At 35.5% G+C, this 14,233-nt stretch overlaps 1 protein-coding gene across 2 annotated transcripts in view; it reads right to left on the bottom strand.

Moving 5' to 3' along the window:
• The window catches only part of LOC148954917 (uncharacterized), a 41,867-nt gene that overhangs the window by 10,899 nt on the left and 16,735 nt on the right, over positions 1 to 14,233 (bottom strand). The window lies entirely within an intron of this gene.

Below are 14,233 nucleotides of genomic sequence, written 5' to 3'. Positions count from 1 at the left end.
TTTAAGTTTTGATTATTTTTTTATATTTTATTTTCTGTTCATTTTAGGTTGTATTTATTCATGTATAGTAGTATCTATTAATATTAATTATGACCTGATTATGACTCCATTTCTGTTCGTTTTTAACTTCATTTATTCTTTTATTGCTATTTCGTATTATTTTGAGCTTGTCATATTATATATTATTTTGAGCTTGACTTGACTTATTTTATTTTTGGTTTATATATAACTTCAATTTTCATTCAAAAACAGGCTGAGAACACTTTCTCTTTCAAATAATTTAGTTTAACAATCCAATATTTTCCACATAAAACATCACATACCAGGCCTTATATATTGCTTTACGCAAAAGAAATTGAGCATTCAAATGCTAAAGTAAGGATTATGGAACATAAACTCAGGGAAAAGAAAAAAACATTAAAATTAATGAATATTGACAAGAAATGCCTCTTTAGCACCTCCAAGACTCCAAAGCGGTGATTATACCGCCAAAAAAAAAAAAACACACTAAACCACTTTCTCGATCAACAACCCAGTAAAGCCGGTGTATTGTGACAAGCAAAGCTGTGGCACTTTCTGATAGGCAGAGTAAACGTCAGAAGCTGTGGCACTTTCTGATAGGCAGAGTAAACGTCATAGCAGTTAAACGGCAGAGGCAGTAGCACTTTCTGACAGGCAGAGTAAACGTCAGAAGGTGTGGCAATTTCTGATAGGCAGAGTAAACGTCATAGCAGTTACTCTGTCTGATAGGCAGAGTAAACGTCGTAGCAGTTAAACGGCAGAGGCAGACAGGCAGAATAAACGTCAGAAGCTCTGGCACTTTCTGATAGGCACAGAAACGTCATAGCAGTTAAACAGCAGAGGTAGATAGGCAGAGTAAACGTTATAGCAGTTTTAAAGTGCATTGTCATATTTTCACCTAAATTGTTAATTTTTTACGTCTTTCGTTTAGCAAAATAGGATGTTTAGTACCAAAAAATGAATTATAAATCAATTTTGGTTAGTCCTGAGTCAAATTAATCTATAAAGCTACTATAATTATACCAAAAGAAACAAATTTAAAGAATACTTTTTACATGAATTAACAACATTAGCATATATGTTATATATATTAGCAGAAATTAATAAACGAGTACAATCTTATCTACAAAGCTTTTTTCTTTGAACTGTACGGCTATTTTTTCAGTTCTCGTCTTCTGTATTTCAAATTGTGTTCACTTGCTGGAACTGTACGGCTATTTTTTCAGTTCTCGTCTTCTGTATTTCAAATTGTGTTCACTTGCTGAAACTAGATTAGTTAAGACGTTTGTCGAACTTTTTTTGGATTTCTTCCAAGTCTGACAATGTTTTCATGATCATATAATTAATTATCATCTTGTACTACTTACTATCTTGAATAAACAAATATATAGGGCCGTTTTTTCACTCATCAATGTGCTAAGATCTTACATCTTTTGTCAAAAAACGCTTAAAAGTGAAATCTTTGAACAAAGATCTTACATCTTTGGTCGTTTTTGTGCAAACGTCTTTCATCATTCTGCTCTGATCAGCGGTCTGAGAACAATGATGAGTATATCATGAAAGTTATCTCATCATTGTTCTATATGGCAGAACAGCGGCGGTTTTCACACTTTTTAGTAACATCAGTGAGCTGTAAGATCTTAGAACAAAGATGAGTTAAAAAACGATAATCTTTGCAGAAAGATGTAAGATCTTAGATGCAAGATCTTAGTGCTAAAAAACGGGCCTTATTTATGTACGGTATCTACCGTTGATGCAGTGGCGGTTCTGGCCTCTCTTGCACCCAGGACAAAATCTTGATTAAGGTCCCCCTGTCTCCCAAAAAACTGTCAGACCAAATTCTAACGGAATTTTCATTTATTACCAAAATGCTTTTATTTTTAAGGAGCGATGATGAAGATATAGAAAAAATGAAAATTCGGATTAAATTTGCTTATACTTGTTTCCAGCTGCATCATCTGCTTTAATTTAATAAAAATAAAATTTCAAAAAAATACAAAATAATTGTAACCGTTATATCATGTATTTGTATTTTGAGCCTCTAAAATTTCTGCGCCAGAGACAAGTGGCCCCTCCCCCTAAAACTGTCTGTGTTGCTGTCGCTGTTTAATGGGTATTTGGGCCTCCAAATAAATAGTCCATATAAGGACCAAGGATTTCCATGAACATTGAATGCAAAATCTGAGAGCTATTTTAAACAACATATCTTTTACTTGATTTTCTACTGTGCTTTTCTTCCTCACTTCTTTTTTCAATCACACTTAAAAATACACGAGTTCATGTTTTGAACCCCTTCTATTTCTTGTTTGACTTGCGTTTTTTAAGTTATTTCTCTCCAAAAAACTTTACGAGCTATGTTTTAAACCTTTTCCCCATAAAAAACAAACAAACCCATGAACAACCAAAGTGTTTTTTAATGGCATTGGCGCTCCATAATTTTTCTGCCATCTGTAAGAAACATAAAATAAAAGTTCAAAATAGGGATAAAATCCTTTTTAATAGACAGTGTATAGAAATTCACAAAAAATACCAGATATTTCTGTCACATATAGTGACCGTCATCAGTAGTAAAACTCAGAAATTATCTACGTAAGAAACATCGATTCTTTCAACGAAATAAAAAAAACAAGTTTTTTAACTGAAAGTAAGGAACGACTTTAAAACTTAAAACGAACAGAAATTATTCCGTATATGAAAGGGGCTGTCCCCTCCTCAACGCCTCGCTCTACGCTAAATTTTTTCACTGTTAAAAAAAAATAGTTGTGAAAGTCAAACTTTAGCGTAAAGAGCGAGGCGTTGAAGAGGGGACAGCCCCTTTCATATAAGGAATAATTTCTCTTCGTTTTAAGTTTTAACGTCGTTCCTTACTTTCAGTTGAAAAAACTTGTTTTTTTTAATTTAATTTTTGAACGTTTTTTAATTGATGCAGGTTTTGATTTTGGCTCACCGTACATGAATAATTACAAACAAATTTGAATATTAATTTCTTTTACTTGGTTAAATGGCTTTCTCGAAACCTGTTTAATTCTATTTACGAACGTTTTTATTAATAATAAGTATACGTAACTTACGAATTAACTTACGTAACGAACCTCTATATTCTTATATTTTTAATACGTATATTAGAGGGTTCGCCCCCTAATCAATACCTTGCTCTTTAAGCTTAAGTTCAAATTTTGTTCCAATTCTCTAAAAATGACCCCTTAATCACAAATGCCGTTAATTAGAATAAATAACCCTTATGAAAGTACTAAATAATCTTTGGCTTAAAGAGCGAGGTATTGACTAGGGGATGAACCCAATCATATACGTAATGTTTTCTGTCGTTTTAAGTTTTGATGTTGCTCCTTACTTTCAGTAAAAAACTTGTTTTTTTATATATATAATTTCTGATCTTTATTTAAATAAAGCTGGTAAATCCGGCGCCCCCTTCATAGCAATGTCCCTTCTCCCATGAAAACTTCCTTCATGGTAAGATCCTCCCAAATAACCCCCGACCCCCACCCTACTACCAGAAAAAAATCCCCTCGTCTGTATACTTCCCAATAACCAATAGTATATGTTAACATTGGGTAAAGTTCATAACTTTCAGCCCTCCCCCTGGGGACTTCGGGGGATTAAGTCATCCAAAAAGACATAGTTATCATATTTTCGACCATGCTGAACAAAATGGGTATCTCAAAAATTTGATCGGATGACTTTGGGAAAAAAATGAGCGCGGGAGGGGGCCTAGTTGCCCTCCATTTTTTTGGTCACTTACAAAAGGTCCCTAGTAATTTTCATTTCCGTTCAAATTAGCCTTCTCGCAATATTCTATGACTGCTGGGTGGATACAATCACCCCTGGGAGAAAAAAAAACAACAAATAAACACGCATCCGTGATCTTTCTTCTGGCAAAAAATGCAAAATTCCACATTTTTGTAGATAGGAGCTTGAAACCTCCGCAGTAGGGTTCTCTGATACACTGAATATGATGGTGTGATTTTTATTAAGGTTCTACTACTTTTAGGGGGTCTTTCCCCCTTTTTTCGAAAATCAGCCAAATTTTCTAAGGCGCGTAACTTTTGATAGGTAGGACTAAACTTGATGAAACATATATTTGAAATAAGCATTAAAATCTGATTCTTTTGATGTATTTATTGGTATCAAAATTTTGTTTTCTATAGTTTCGGTTAACATTGAGCCGGGTCGCTCCTTACTTACAGTTCGTCACCACGAACTGTTTGACTAGCTGAAATTTGAATCCTCAATTCACACCCCTGGGGGGTCATGTCTCCAGAAACAGGTTGTAGCACAGTATATAAATAATAGATTAATTATTTATTATATAAATTATAATTATATAATAGATTAATTATATAAATTAATAGATATTAATTATCTTTATACAGTGATTTTTAGTTACCCGAGTATCTATTGAACAATTTCTGCTGTGATATAATAATAATTAATTTTTAACCCACATCATTTACAAAAATGATGATTTTGGAGTATAAAGAAAAAAGTATATAATACAGTACATACACGAGTACATAAAACTTATAAACTTCGCAAGAGCAGAGTAACCAAAGAAAAGAAAAACGTTCAAGATGCAAAAAAAAACTACAGCAAACGAGTAAGGCCACTGTGGGCTGGCAGATACTTACATGTAGACTGGGGTAGTTTGCCGGCAAGTTCCCTAAGCCTTGACCCTATATCCGGAAGACTGTAAACAGACATGAGATTCCGATTTCTATACCCATGGATGCAGATACAATAGAAAGCGGAAAAACCGGAAAAAATATGAATGAAGTGATCTGATGTCTTTTTGGTGAAGAATAGGGTAAATTCCAGACAGAAACAAAATCGAATGATCTGTAAAAACCGAATATAATTTAGCAAGACTTTCTATTGTATCTACCTCGATTTGTGACAATTTTAGAATAACTGAATTTTCTTCTTGCAATCAGTGACGACAAGCTTTTGGAAAGATTTTAGTGTTTTACTAACATTGATACCCAGCCACCGGAAAGAAAGAACTGACGGGACAGAAGCTAAGATCCGCAAACTAGAGGGGTCATATTATTACTATTAAATGAGAGATATTCACACTTTGAAAGATTAAGAGAAAGTCCAATCGTATGAAGTTTAGATGCAATTGTTGAGACAGACAGGGAAAGCCCCTTTTTAGTCCCACTGATCAAATGATATCATCTGCATAAGCAAGATGAGAGATGTTAACGGAATTAAGAATGCAAGTGGGTGGGATAGAAGAAAGAACAGATGATATACAAAATTTAAAAATAAAAGGAGAAAGGACGGCACCCTGCCGGACCCCACGCCGCACTGGAATTTTGCTTTCGGAAACACTCATGTCCGTTTTGATCCGCAGAAAAGAATTGGGATACCAATATCTAAGAAGAAAAATTACCGAAATGTTAATACCGAGACTAAAAAGGAAAAAAATAGCTTGGGAATGGGTAACAGTGCCAAAGGCCTTGGAGAGATCCAAGGCGCATAAATGTAACTCGAATCCATTTTTAGTCCGCTCAGTAAGATAATTCGCCCAAACTCGGTGTGTTTGCTGGCAACCTACCCCAGCTGAAAACCCGATCTGGTTTTCACCAAAGTATGCCGAAGAGTTAACTGAAGGGAGGAGAATATACTCGAAAATTTTACTTATAGTGCAAGAAACCGTTATTGGCCTGTAAGATGCACACTCAATCGGAATTTTTCCTTTTTTCAAAATTGAGGTAACTTTTCCGCACAAAAAAACTTTCAGGCACAAAGGAGGTACATAAACACATTTGGAAAAGAAGTTGTAACTGTTGGGCAAGAGCTGGACAATCAACCTTTAGGTATTTGGCACTTATACCATCACCATCATTAGAACTTGAATTGAGTTTCTTCATAGCTAGTACCACCAAAGAGGAATGAACTGGGAGGATCTGGTTCTGTCATAGTGAGGTAGGAAGTGCAAAAATAAGAAGCTTCATAAAATTAGCATGAACCAGATGGTTTACGGTTCTAAGAATCCGACAATGATATTTCCACTTAACAGCAGGGCTAATTGGGTTACTCGTTGAAAAAGAATCATCAATTTTATCTGAATTTTCTACCTTTTTCCAGTCTAAATTACTTGTCAGGAGCTTACAAATTTTAGATTTTGCAGATCGTAAATACTTTTTATACTCTAGTTTAGTTTTCTGTTTAAGTTCAAATACTACGCCATTAAGTGGCCGTCCGCAAGAAACCCATATAAGCAGCCAAAATTTGGATTTATTTTTCACTGTTTTTAGACCTGGGTCCCACAAACATTCTGGCTTCCACTTATTAAATTTTACACGTTCCTTGGGAACGGCCACTCTTTTGGCTTCCTTCATACATGATATAATATCAAAAGAATATTTGTTCAAAAAATTATTTTCATTTACAAATTTCGATTCAACCTGAAGTAGCTGAAAGGGAACTTTTATGGTAGACAAAAGAGCTGTAAGAGTAGAAATGTAGAGCGCCCAATTAGCCTTATTCCAATTTCGCCCGGTAAATCATCTACGATTCACGCGTGAAATATCTGGTGACAGAGAGATATCAAAAGAAAAGGAAATTGGTAGGTGGTTTATATCACTTTCTGTTTCGTGAACAGAAACAATTGAAACCGATAAATTTGGAGAAAAAAGAACGTGGTCTATAAGTAGTATGTTACCTTATACTTCTAGTACACTATGTTCCTCCCCATGCTATTTGCCTACAGCTCTAAACCTTTTCAGAGTGAGTATCCTCTCACATGGCCTTCCATTTTGCTGGGACGAATAGGAAATCCCATACTATTTGCTGGGACCTCTACACCTTTTCAAAGAGAGTGAGTACCCCCTCATATGGCCTTATACTTTGCTTGGTTTATGTTCCTTCCTGTGCTACTTGCTTACTTTACGTTCCTTGGCACCTTTCCAGAGCATGTATTTATGGATTTGCTTGGTTTATGTTCCTTCCTATGCTATTTGCTGGGACCTCTACACGTTTTCAAAGAGAGTGAGTATCCTATCACACCTATACTTCCTTGGCACCTTTCCAGAGCATGTACTTATAGATTTGCTTGGTTATGTTCCTTCCTATGCTATTTTCTGGGACCTCTACACCTTTTCAAAGAGAGTGAGTACCCCCTCACACCTATACTTCCTTGGTACCATTCCAAGCAAAGTGATCAAACACGTTTTGAAACTATAGTTGAGATTGTATAGTGCATGGAGAAAAACAGTAGCTTAGAAATTTAGGACTTTTTTCTCATGAGAAAGATGGAGTTCAAGGATGATTTACTCCTCTCTCTCTCTCTATCCCACTCAATTTGTTGTTGCTAGCTCAGTTTCATTGTGGCAGCGAGTGTCAACACATGAAAAAATGTTCCATACATGTCTGCTATGCATGTACACACTGGGCAGCTGGTCATCATGTGAGAATTGTACAATGATTGATGAGTATGATGAAAAGTGCAGATTATGCAACCCGTGTAAATTGCATAGAGGACATGCTGTACAACTTACAGGTTGTAATTCCTGTCTTGAAGAGGTGTGTGACTCTCATCCTAGAGGGCACCTATGCTCCAATTGCCACTATGATAAATGTAATCAATGGCAGAAAACATATCCTGGTATGATTGGAAAGAATCCTAAGCGTGATTTTAGTTTATTGCTAAGAGATTGGTATCGTCGTGGCTTTAGAATGTTCTGGGAGAAGGAACCGGGTCAGCGATTCATCTGTTGGAACGACAAAAGGATTTGGTTTCTACGTCATCGTTGTGAAGACAATAGCTACTATGATTATAAACCCACTGATTTTTATTTGGCTGTGATGGAATGTGATTCACCACTTGAGGACACTGTTTATGACATTGCTTCAAATAAGCAAATTGAAACATGTGAATTCTATAAAATGAATGAGAATAGTATCATTGACTATACAAAGAGATATGATAAGAGTGAAGTTACACTCTACTGTAGAATTAAACTGTAAATTCAGATCCATCAGTATACTGTGAATTCAGATAATCTACCTACATTAGTTATTATCGACAAATACCTATACCTAGTAGAAGATGAAATCTAAAGAGTAGAAAAGTCGTTTTTGTAATGTATATAAATTCTTCATTTATTAATAAACAATTTCAAATAAATTTTTATAAAATTTTATTCGTAGGGCACTAAAATAAATATTAAACACGCTTGAAAGTATATTTCCAACTAGAAAGTCGTTCAATCGAAGTAAGTCAACGCAAATGTTGAGAAACTGCTTGTAGATATAGCCACGACATCTAAACATGAAAAAGAGTAGTGCATGAAAGCCACATGTCTTAGTCGTTAAATTCTGTACTCTTCGTTGATTTTGAATGTTAGTTTTCCTACTGCTTTCAATAAAGTTGCTGATGTGTGGAGTGTAGAATTCATATGATAGGCCAAGAGGATCAAAAAATTCAATGTGCTTCGCTGTTTGAAAGATCCATAGCCAATGGCCTGTCTTCAAAGTCGATGGACTGCTATTAACAATGATAAGGGTATTGTTAACACTTGGAATTTTTTCAATGAAGTCCGATGGTATGCAATAGGACGTACTGGGACATGTATGGGTCCATATTAAATACGTTGATTATTTGGTTTGTGTTCATGGTGCTAGGTCTAGTAGAACACTGCCGTCGGTTGTGATTTCCCAATAGGTTTCAAATTGACTCAATGATATTAGCGTGATACTTTCAGCCAAAGCATCGGCAAATGTGCACTCTAAACGTAAATTCCCTGTTCGTACTATGCTCATATTCTGGGTCCCCGACAAGTCCAAAACAATTACGCCAGGGTTTTTGTGAAAACATTGAATCGGTTATTCCATTTTCAAATAGTTGGGAGTCATGATCTAGGTATTGCATGGTCAACTCATATAGAGTTCTTATGGGTTTTTTTGTCAAATGATACAGTGTACAGTGGAATACCATTCACTTTACACACAAGGCTTGATAGACAGAAAAAATTAAAATCATGGGGGGATTCAGTCCAGGATCCAACGGCACTGCCACTCTTTACAAAGGCCAAAGCCAGTTTTAAGTGATTTCTCCATTGATAAATGATGAATCGGTATAGCTACGAGAGCCGGTGGCAATTTGACGCTAATATGTGATTGTTTTGGGGACAAGAAATTTAATATTGCTGCCATTGGCTCTTAGATTTTCCACTTCCAATGTAACAGAGCTCAGAGCCTTTTTTTTTCGAACATGGAGAATTGCCGATGTAATAATGGCTTTTGCATCGGGTGCTGCAGGAAGTGTTTTTCTCAAAATGAAATTCGATGGGGCCAGTTGCAACTTTATGTCAATCTTGACATTGGGGGGTAACTATTGGGATATAATGAATATCTCATGATTTAATTTTCCAACCAGAACTCCTTATAAGCCTTTGGTGTCATCATCATAAATTGTATGTAGCTTGCACAGTTGGATAAGTTATTGCTAGTGCTCACCAATGTTCCATTAATAAATACATTAATTTATTTGAACATGTTGTGTAGAATACAGTTTTCGTAGGAAAGACCATCGGCAGCAGTTGGAGTTGTATTATCTGACTTTCTTCACCGCAACATTTAAATCAATAAATGTTGATGAAAAATCAATGAAATAGTCTTCATTGGAAAATATTTTAAATTGTATATTTTCCGAGAGGGGTTGCTGGGGATGAAATTGTTCATGGTAGCCATACTTGAAACTGACATCAAATTTTCAGCATTGAACAGATTCAATGAGGAACTGACTGATGGATGTGATTCCTTGTGAGGGAGATAAGTCATCTTAAGAGAAGAAATCCTTCTTTGATCTAACAATCTTTTTCTTCTGCTTATTGGTCTTCGTTGTTTTATTTCTCAGTCCTTGTTGATGTCCTTCGCTTCCCGCCTGGGTAGAGACTGATGAGTGAATGAAGCGCACGCATCATTTTCAATCCCTTCCCATTTTGCTGAGATTTTAATTCCTCACCAACGGCTCTTGCTGAAGATCTAATATTTTCCTTAACACTCTCCTTGAAATTCTTACCCGACCCCCAGTCCTGTAGTGTTGAGGCATCAAAATTTGATGCAGCAGGTACAAGATATTTTCTGGCAAGGGGTAGTGCAGAACGAAATAGCGTAGCAAACCCGCTACCAAGACCATAGCCAGACATTGTAGTATGCCCCTTGTAGTAGTCCAATTTATTGCCTATTTGACGTGGACTCAGGGCACCAACATAGCAATCGATATCGGGACAGACAAATGGAATTCTTCTATTGTTCATTGTAGATGATGGTGCTGTTGCCGACTATGGGTCGAAAATGACATGTAATCACTGCTAAGCCTTTTGTTATTGCTAGAGGATCACCCAATTCACTTCTTAGTGTTAACTGACAGAGTTCCAAATACGAAGTGTTTACAGGAACATACTGAAGATGCTTTATATTATAGTGATGAACAAGTTCATGGGTTGTTTTTCGTTCAAGAACACGTAGGAGGGGGACATTTGAATTACCAACTCTCGATATTTCCACAAAGGATGCATAAAAAAATATGCAAGAGTCCAAGGCGAAACCGGGTGGAAAATCAGCAAAAATAAATTGATCCATCGTGTAAACAGTGCCAGCGTTTTTCCCACTGATCATATTCTGTTTAAAGCCAAGAATGTCTCTCAGATTATCATTGAGAATAATTATTTCGGTGTCAACAGGTGAGCTAATGTAAATCCTATCGTGTTCCATTGAATAAATAAAATGGAGCTTACTATTCCTACGATTTGAGATTTTTAAATTTATTTTACAATACAAATCTGTCATGACATCATTTTCTACGTATTTTAATTTAACTTGTGGATATTTACTAGATTTAAGTGCTTCAACCCATTCATACTCTACAAAGAGTGACCAATTGAGTGGTATAACTTTTATGTAATACACACGATGCTTTCTCAGGATGTCATATATTTTTGAGAATAGTCGACAAGAGCCGCTTCATACTTTCCGTCATCGAATTTGATGGCGGGGGAGAGTTTCGTTCAAAAATCACTTGTTTTAATCAAGTAATTGTAGAGAGAATTGGAAACTTTGGACGTAAATAATACAGAGAATCCATTGGGCATTGCCAGTATTTTCAACCCCAATCCAAGAATCAAAATCCGAGCTGTATCCTAGCCACGGAACGCGTGACTATTTTTTACCCCTGTGAGTACGAGTCTAATATCTTTTCAATTTGATAGATTTCACCATTAGTTTTAACTTTTTGTAGTTCTTAGTCATAAAAGCCGCCAAGAATTTCTTCATCTTTGGTATCGCGCAAACGATAAGCTATGGGTTTAGTGTCTAGGATTTTTGCCACTTTAAAAATTTCTGTGGACCACAAGTAATTACCCTTTTCAAAAACATTAGTTGTTCTATTAATTCGAACAGTATCACCAACATTGAATTTTTTCTTCTTGACAATCGTTTCATTGGAATATTGTTTAAGAAAAGTGTCAATTGTATCATGATCAGAATGATGAACTTCCGTTAGGGTTAAATTGGACAATGATCGATGAGGTCGTTTATTATAAATCAACATGATTTTATCTAAATCAGGAATAAAAACAGATTTATTTTTCAATTTATAATATCTTGAAATTAAAAGTCGAATAGTTCTTATCGATCGTTCGGCCAATGCAGCATTTGTAGGACTATGACTATGATAGAGCAGTGTATTATATTTCGCTAGTACTATTGCAACATGGGGATTAACAAATTCACTACCACGATCCGCTTGAATTTTTTTATACGAATACTGTTCGAGAATACTTTCAACGGCCTGAGCAACCTCAACGCCTCTCTTTGTCCGCAATGGGATGGCATATACATAGTGACTAAGACACTGATTGCAAGTAGAATATATTTGTAGGGTGTATTGTGACGCCTTTGAATCTCATCTATAGTTAAAGAGATCTGCTTGCATTATTTGCAGTGGGAAAAGGGCTTTTGTTTTATGATAATGATTACCACAAACCTTATGATTTCTATGTAGAGTGTACCTTGATTCATTTTGTAGATAGTCTTTTGCACTTTTAGTGTGAACACCAGTGACTTTGGAAAGAGTGGTGGGGGAACTTAAACTCCCCACTTCACCGACATTTTCATAAACACGTTTCAGAAATTCAACCATTTTGAATGTAAACACGTAGTGTAACGTCCGCTACCCTTTTGTATACTGGTGGTTGGTGGTGGTGATGATGGTGACATTTACTTGATACGTACTCGCTTTTGTCTAGCTATCAGTGGTGTGCTGTTCCTCCTCCTCACCATTGTCAATTTTCCACTTGGTGCGCTAGTATTTTCCAGAATTGATTTAAAATCTTCTTCTTCATGTTCATATTTTAATGGTGTTGATGATGCATGCTCATTTATTTTTTTTTGAATTTGTCTATTGCTAATAAGGCTTTTGGGGAATTTTAAAGTATTTAGAAAGTTGTATATATGAGCGTCAAATGATAATAGTCCTTTACGATTTTTAATCATATCATAGATTAAATCAAGTAGATTATAGCTCTTTTCCTTTAATTATAACTTGCTTTATACTCATGTCAATCTTAGTGTAGTCCTAAAATCTGATCATGAGATATGTTATTATTCGCGTGCATAGTTCACGATAATGGCGGGGCATAAGTATTCCAATGACTGACAATATGTAATCCAATTCATTCTCTGCTCAACTTGTTCCAGCAGCAGCAGCAGCAGCAGAAGAAAAATTCCGAAGAGATAATTCTTTTTTGTGATTAGCAATGTCGCTCCTCGCAAGATAGGGCGTGTTTGTCCACTCGGCGAAGTGTATCTTGAAGTAAAAGCAGTTTTTTATCATCCTCAATATTCTCGTTGTCAATGAATTTACTCAGATTGTCCTCAAAGTGTTCCACGAGTGAGAGAGCGAGTTCTATTGGAGTCAATTTATAGGGTTTGGCCATCTAGAGAAAACTGTTTACAAGTCCTGCAATTATCGGTAGTAAAAGTATAAAAAAGCTACCACCCGCCTGAAGATGTTTCCCTTTAAAATTCTTTCCTTTGTTTTTAGAGGCAAATGTACGTACAATGGAACGATGTCGCTTTGCCTGTTGCTTAACTACTTCTGGCAGTTGAGCATTGCTCTCGGTTAAATTTAAACAAAGTTCGGATATTAGATTAATGAAATCATTGTCAACACCATGTTTGAGTATGGCTTTCCTAAATGGGGGTTTTGAAGTGCTTAGGACTGAAAATAAATGTCTATTTTCATGTAATTTCTTCAGTTTCATGATAGCAACTAATAGGTCTTTTTACTGTTCACGGGGAGATATACTGTAATTTCACTGTCAAAAATATATGTGACTACACTCAAATCCTCGGGTATATTTTGAATAAGATCCAATAAGTTATAGCCGTAGGTTTTACTCGTTGCCTGTCTATACGCTGAGAACAGAAATGTAGAGGTACCGGGGTATAATTGTCTGTTTAGAGTTATTATAAAGCTAAAATCACTTACAACTCTGTAGGTTATATGATAGGTGCAGTTCAAAGCAAATATTCGCATACATTTGCTCTGATGAAAGAGATTGTGTAGAACCAGAGTAACGGAAATCTGTTCATGATGAGAGCGAACGGTTAACAATCGCAACATTTCCTGGGACCATTGTTCAATAGAGTCAGGCAGATCGTCAATAATCAACCAAGAGTTTGGTTCAATAATTTTGAAAACATCAAGTCCCTGCATGAATTTTATATACACTAATTCCGCTATGCCAATTACTTTTATTTTATCGTATGACTCCTGCTAAAAACTCTAACAATAGTAGATTTTTTTTGGCTTTTTGACAAAAATTTTGTCAAAATTTTTTATTATTTTAGTTGAGAGTGTTGTTTTGCCTGACATTGATGGACCTCACAGAAACGATCTGAATGGTGTTTTAAATTGATGCATGTTCCCTTCAACAGTTCACTTACAACTAACTGTAGACTATAGTTGTCTAATGACTAAATATTCTTCCCTACTAGTCCGTTCAAGAATAATGAGAAGAAGAAGAACAAAATCAATAAAGAATCAAATTTCTTGTATTATTAACACAAAAAACAGCTCTTTACAAATAATACATTACAGAAAAAAACAAGAAAAATACATTAAGATTTTTTTTTTAATTTATTTATAATAAAAAAACATTTATTTTAAAAAATGCACTAGAAA

This window comes from Artemia sp. Qi Xiang Cuo, chromosome 2 (genome assembly GCF_049724085.1).
Source record: "Artemia sp. Qi Xiang Cuo chromosome 2, ASM4972408v1, whole genome shotgun sequence".
Taxonomy (NCBI): Eukaryota; Metazoa; Arthropoda; class Branchiopoda; order Anostraca; family Artemiidae; genus Artemia; species Artemia sp. Qi Xiang Cuo.
Note: the sequence above shows the minus strand (reverse complement) of the source record. Positions and strands in the feature narration are given on the sequence as shown.